This window comes from Sorex fumeus, unplaced genomic scaffold (assembly GCF_029834395.1).
Source record: "Sorex fumeus unplaced genomic scaffold, SorFum_2.1 ptg000265l, whole genome shotgun sequence".
Taxonomy (NCBI): domain Eukaryota; kingdom Metazoa; phylum Chordata; class Mammalia; order Eulipotyphla; family Soricidae; genus Sorex; species Sorex fumeus.
Genome location: NW_026606322.1, coordinates 4,500,343 through 4,507,656, shown reverse-complemented (window position 1 = coordinate 4,507,656; position 7,314 = coordinate 4,500,343).

Sequence of the window (7,314 nt, the reverse complement as noted above, 5' to 3'; positions counted from 1 at the left end):
TTGTATTAATTATGGCTCAGACACTGTGCTGAATTGAAAGGTAATAAATTTGGGGGTGATAAGTAAAGAAGGGAAGCGAGTCAAGTTTTCTTCCTTCACACCAAGGGAATCCTTGATCTCCAGTCCTGCCTCTTCCAAAGAAGAAACTACCCCTGGAATTAAAATGACATGTATAATGAACTTCCTCCTATTGTTGGCCAAAAGACTCCAGTTGCATCCCTGGGGACTAAAGGAAAACTTGACTCCTTCAACTCCTTCACCCATACAGCTGGCAGGTCTAACTTTCCAGTGGCCAGAGATCTACTCTCAACCTAAGCCCTCAAGGTACAGAAGCTGCAGAGAGACACCATCCCCAATCCTTTCACTCGGCAATTAGTCCTTTTCTTTTTTCATGCTCGTAGGAGAACAAAGAAAACATTGTTCTCATGAAATTCCTATTCAAGTCAGAAGATAAACCAGCATACAGGTGGGTAGAAAATAGATGATAATGTGATAAGAATTAGGAAGAAAATACAAGGTAATGTGATAAAGTGATGGCATGGCTACATTAGAGAACTGGTGAGAAAATTATTTCCCATGCAGATGGAGAGGAAGCAGAATCAACAAGGATAAGAATGTTCCAAGAAAAGACCTAGGGTGGGTGTGGGTCTCCCCACAAAAAAGGAAAAACCAAGGACAAAATTCTTGTAGGAGAAAGTTAAATTATTTTAGGAACAGAATAAATTGTTTATTACTGAACCTTAGTAGCTTGGAATATAAAAAGAAAACTGAAAATAAAGATATATACCAAGTTATACTTTGCAACTATGAAGAAATGCAGTCAAATTATAACCTACAATAACCTACTCTTAGAAGTTTTGAGAATTCAGGCTGATATGATTCTACCATATCATAAATAATGACACAACCACACCAATAAATGCCTTTGGTCCACACTCTTGGAGAGAAATCTAGAAAAGTTTCCTCTGCCTACGCTGGCAAAAAACACATTCACGGGACACCTGTCTATTAAAACTAAAATCCTATTTTAATGTGGCAATAAGAAAATTGTATGAAAATTCCTGGAATTCTTACATTTTAATTCATAATCTCAATTAAAATGTACCAAAATTATCCATATCTAAACCTATAATTGCTTGAGCCAATCTGTAACCAACTTTTGTTTGGGATTTCCCAACTTATCCTGATTCATTCCTGTTTTCCCCACAAGTAGCTCAAAATAGCCATCAATTGATGTCACAGACTAGCATACATAGGAGTAAGGAGGACAGACTCTTGATGAAAAAATTACCTGAAGGTAAAGGAAGCTGGCAAAAGAGAAATTTTTGAAATGAATATGTAGATTAATTTTTCCCCATATTGTTTGGAAGGAACTCTCACTGTGTCCACCTGTTATACAGATGTATCCCAGGGTTACTTCCCATGGCACTTAGCCTGTGGTATCTGAGATCTCATCTGGATATCTCAGTGATCCAGTCCTGCCCATGTGATATAAATCAGGCCCTTTAGTGCTATGTGCCACCCGGGCTATACCCAGTAGTGCTGGAATGAGGTCCAGGGGATTCAACTCAGGACCCCATGTTTCCTAGTCTCCATCACTTTAGCTTTCTTCCCATCCTCAGGGATGTCTTTCGCTTTAAAATAGTTGTTGACTTGCAGGAAAAAGTTGCAGCCATCAAGCGTTCTAGATCCATTCCTCAGTTTCCCATGATGTTATACTTTTTAGCCACCATTATTCCATTATTCGCCCATGATCAGAGCTTAGAAATCAACATACTGTAAACTAAACTATAATAACTTTCCCGGTTTCTTCCAGGTTCTAAAATTAGAACTAGCTTAAACTACTCGCCCAGTCTACCACAAAGCCAATGGAGGAAAAGAGGATTGGAAAAGCCCAGTAGGAATGAGGAAGAGCCCAGGAAACCTGAAGTCCTATAGGAAATAGGAAGGAAGGAAAGAGAAGCACACTCAGTGGGGGAGAAAGTGGGGATCCTTAAGGAGAATGGGGCTGCTATAGTCATCCTAGAGACTTGGGGGAATGGAAGAAGTGATTATAAAGCTTTCTTTAGAGAATCAAGACCTTAATGACTTTCACTGGGCCAGTCTACCCCTAAAGATCAGGAAGTAGTATAGGATAACACTGTTTTTGTCCTTCCTGCATAGCCTCAGGTAGTTTAAGTTTATTGGGTTGCTCCCATCACAGTGTTCCTATTCCTCTATGTTTATTTGTAACTTCTTTCTTTGTGCTCCTTTGACTTATAAATATTGTTTTTCTCTTCTCCCTAAGTCCTTTGCATAGTTTATTCAGAGCAATGTCCTTTTTGTATGGACACAAGAAGACATGCTTTTGTAATGTGACTCTCAGTGGTATTTTCCTCCTGGGCATCTGTTCTCTCACCTAAACCCAGCTGCCCTTACTTCCTAGCACCCCCAAAAGCAGGGTCCTGATGAGGGACTGGATGGAACCAGGACAAGCGGTAAGCTATGTGCTACCCTGGCATCGAGATGGGCCTGGCCAACGTGCCATAATGCTTAACTATAAGTTAAGAACTTGGTCATGGACAATTACTGTCATGATACAAAAAGCAATAACTAGATTCGGACCCTGCTAGGGTTAGGAATGATTAATCTGGCCTGAGCTCTGATTCTGTGGCAAGATGTTCCCAGGAGAGCTGCCCTACAAGCCTCAATGTTTCTCTTACTGTGTCCATACAAATTAACTAGTATTAAGATGTTGATAGAGTTATTGGACTGAGGAAAGGAGAAAAACACCTTAGGAGGTATTTTGCCCTTGGGCATTCAGGAAGGACTTTGGAATACCTCTTTGGTAGTGTTCCCTTTGAACTTGGTCGGCCCTCAGGAAGGGCTTTCTTATGTTGATTGGGCTACCAGACTGGGTTCGACCCAGAGTGCTGGGGAGTTGGAGAAACAAGAGAGTAGGGAGAGTTGGAGAGAGAGTAGAGATCACAGGGCAGCAAGATGGACCATGGAGAGGCTAGCAAAGGGAACAGAGAGAAAAGACTGTAGAAGAAGAATAAAGGAGTAAGCATGTGGAGAGAGAGAGAAAGCCCAGGCTGTGAGATAGAGCACAGAGAGATGAGCAGAAGAGATAGAAAGAGACGGGAATGAGAGGAATTTGAAACTAGAATGGGAGGCTCAGAGAGACTGGGGCAGGTGCGTGGGAAGAATGGAATAAATGGCAACTGATTAATCAACTGGCTTGGCCCTTGTTTCCTCCACCTTCTGCACCATGGCCCAGGCTGCCCGGCAGGGCGAGTGGCCTGGGGTCCACACTGAATGCAGGTGGCTAGTGAAAGAGCCGTTGGGGCCTCCCCCTGGCTGCCCTTGGTTTTTATACAAAGTAGCATCTGCACACAGTGGTGGGGAGGGCAGCAGAAAACATGGATAGTTTTTTCATGGGCATATATGCCAGTTCTGTCTCTGTTAGAGTCCACAGTGTCCCTTATGCTCACTAGAACCTAAGCTGAACAATTTTACAAAGCAAGACCCAGCAGTGAAACCACCACGGCATTCAACATGTTTAACACCACTTTGAAAGCAACAAAATGCATTTGGAAGCAGATGGCACTGAAATGAAGAGAAAAAGACAGCTAAAATCATGAGAATTATCCTGGCAGAGATTCATCAAAATTATATCAATTTCATTACCATTGGGGAATTAACTATTATTCATACTTGCCTCTAGACTTAGGAATGGATAAACAATTTTCACCAGACCTTCTTCACTCTAAGAAACTGAAAAACTGCAACTCAAGGAGTCAGAGAGTATTTTTCAGGAAACATGTTTCCATGACCACCTCTACCCCACTCCCAGAGGGATAGATGCTGACTTACAAATTGGGTTTCCCAATTACAAAGCAGAGAAAGGAGAAGCTTAAGATGATAGTAAACATCCTTGATGCTTGCTTGCATATATAGAGGAGTACTCCAAGAGTTTTCAGTAATAAGGAAAAGAAAATAGAATTTCCTGCAATCAAAGAATATATTTTCTGCCTATATTGGAGTGGGAATGGGGAGAAAGAACTAAAGCTGAATGTTTAATATGCTGCATATATATGTATATATTTATACATATATATACACACAGATATATATCTGATTCTTCACTGACAAATGAAATGAAACTGGAATCTAGTTTAATTCATTAAGTCTCAATTCCTTTCATTTTACCGTTTGGTATTCTTTTATGTTCAGTGATATATAGAGCAGAAATTTTGGGGTTCCAAGTAGGTCATTATATGAGCACTAAAAGATCCAAAACAGGGAAGACACTACAGCAGGCAGGGTATTTGCCTTGCATGCAGCCAACCTGAGTTTAATTCCCAGCATCCCTTATGGTTCTCTAAGCCCTTCCGAAAGGGATGTCTGAGCACAGAACAGACATGACCCAGTGAAAAATAAGCACCGCCAGTTCTGGTCTAAAACAAATCAACCAAAGGTATCCAGAATAATTTTTTCTGAAAAATAATATTTCCTAAATAAATGGGCTTATCTGGAGAAGACTAATCTTCTCACTGGGGAAGATAATAACTTCAGTTCTTAAATTGGGACAATCATAGAAGTGTATCCTAGTCATCTATGTTATTCAGATTTGTTTGACCTTATAAATAGAGTTTGGGCTGGAGCAATAGCACAGCGGTAGGGCGTTTGCCTTGCACGCAGCCAACACGGCCGACCCGAGTTCGATTCCTCCGGCCCTCTCGGAGAGCCCGGCAAGCTACCGAGAGTGTCTCGCCCGCACGGCAGAGCCTGGCAAGCTCCCCGTGACGTATTCGATATGCCAGACACAGTAACAACAAAGTCTCCAATGGAGACATTACTAGGCCCGCTCGAGCAAATCGATGAACAATGGGTGGACAGTGACAGTGACAGTATAAATATAGTTTATTCATATGAGACTAGATTGTGTCTCCCTAAAGGTCATATACTGAATACCTCACCTCCAATATGATGGTCTTTAAGTATCAGCAATTAAAGTTAAATGAGACCATTAGGGTGTGTCTTAGTGTAATGAGATTTATCACTCTTGGAGAAGAGGATGAGATTCCAGATACCTGGCCCCCTGCAGAGCATCAGGGAAAGGTGACCTGAGGATGCAAGAGGTGCAGTCCACAAACAAGAAAGAGAGAACTCACTGGTAACAAAGCTTGTAGGTATAGACTTTTAGCCTCCAGAACTCTGAGGAAATATAGCACAGTGGGTAGGGCGTTCGCCTTACAAGCGGCCAACATGGCCGACCCGAGTTCGATTCCTCCGCCCCTCTCGGAGAGCCCGGCAAACTACCGAGAGTATTCGATATGCCAGACACAGTAACAACAAAGTCTCCAATGGAGACGTTACTGGGCCCGCTCGAGCAAATCGACATACCAGCCAGCCTTCTTTAGCATTGTTGTGTAGTAGTCCTAGTTAACAGCAACAAATTCTCTCTCTCTTTTTCTCTCTCTCTCATACACACACAATAATACATACTTTATTCTTTTGCTTGCTGTGCATATTACTGCACTATGATTTTTTTTTTTTTTTGGTTGGGAGTGGAGTGTGGGGACTATAAGCAGCAATACTCAAGGGTTACTCCTGGCTCTGCACTCAGGAATTACTCCTAGAGGTTCTCAAGGGAGTAGATGGGAAGCCAAGAATTGAACTCTGGTAGGCTGTATGTAAGAAAATATGTCCTATATCTTAGGCCCCATACACATTCATTTTCTGATTAACATCTCTGAGATTTCTTACCAAGATAAAAATATCTTCTCATTAATTTTTGATTTGTGTTATTTTTATAGCAGTGTAATATTCTACGGAGTGTATGTGTCATTGTTGGAAACAAAGGGTTCAGACAGAATGAGGAGAAAAGCAGAATGGACCAAACACAGAACTCTGAAATCCTAAATGCTGATGCAGGTGAGGAAAGGCACTAAGCCTGGCAGCCTGGGAATGCTTTGTCTCTGCTCTACCTCTCAGAGGAAGCACCCATTGCCATAAACCTAAAAGTTTATCCAAAATCGCAGGCCATTGGCTACATAAAAAGGTTTAGCCAGGTTAGATTAGCATAGACTGATAATTGACTAAAGAATGTTGTCACCCCTTCTTTTTCTTATAATGATTCCTTTGCTCTAGAAATAAATACTGAACATGAAGCACAGATGTTGTCTCTTATTTCTGTCTGTTTCTTAACCCGCCACAATCCCTCTGCTTTGCCCCTGATCACCACCGCCAATCCCCAGCATAGCATGAATTTATTCCACAGGATCTATCATTAGAAAATGTGGCTTGCTCCAAATTTGCCAACACAAGCAATGCTGCAAAAAGAAGCATTCTTACGTGAATGGTGTACAATCACCCATTTTATTAAAAATTTTATTAAAACTTTTATTAAAGAATTTTATTAACAATTTAAATTAACTCCCAATATTTTAATACAGGATCAAAACTAGATCACACATATAACCTAGATATGCTGCCTTTCTTGAAAGATCAAAAGGTCCATTGTCACCGGACATTGTCACAGTTTCTCCTGCAGCTGAGAAGTTGTTGCCTCCTTCAGAGGGAGCATGTGCTTGCCTGATTGGGATTCTCCCCATGCCAGCTCACTCACCTCACCATCAAGACATGAGAGCTTTTGACCCCAGTTAAGACTCTCCAGGTCTACTGTGGCTTAAGATAAGGTAGCCAAAAGCATAGTAACTGTACCAGCTTAGCTAATTCTCTTCCACTTCTCCAAGGAAAAAAAGAAAAGAACACTACCAAGTTTGAATTTGATGCTATGCCCCCGGCCTCCTTAGAAAGTTGAAATAAGAATTTAAGAAGGTGTCTATTATCTTGTACAAGGCTGACACTGAAGATACTGTCCACTGTGTCAGAGAGTTATTTAAATAAATCTTTATTCCATAAATGTCTGATTGTTTTGACTCCGGGATAATAAAAATGTCTCAATGGGCAAATACATATACTTTCTCCAACTACATAAATGAATGTGAAGTAATAAAGAAGTGTTTACTCTCACATTGGGAGACAAAAGGAACTTTAAGCTAGAGTGGGTATCCTTTGAGAGTGGCCAGGGGTTCCCTTCTACTTTGGGAAGGTCTTCAGCTCAAATTTTATCAGATCACTAATCAGTGAAGCCACATGCAGTCCATCAGAAGGTTCTACTTTTAGTCAATTTCAGGATGAACTTAGAAAGGTCTTAGAATTAACATTTTAATGGTTACAACCCAGTGCCATTTATTTCATTGACATTCTCGTATTCAATAATGTAGGTAACCTAAGTTATAAAAATATACATTTCCCCTGAGGGAC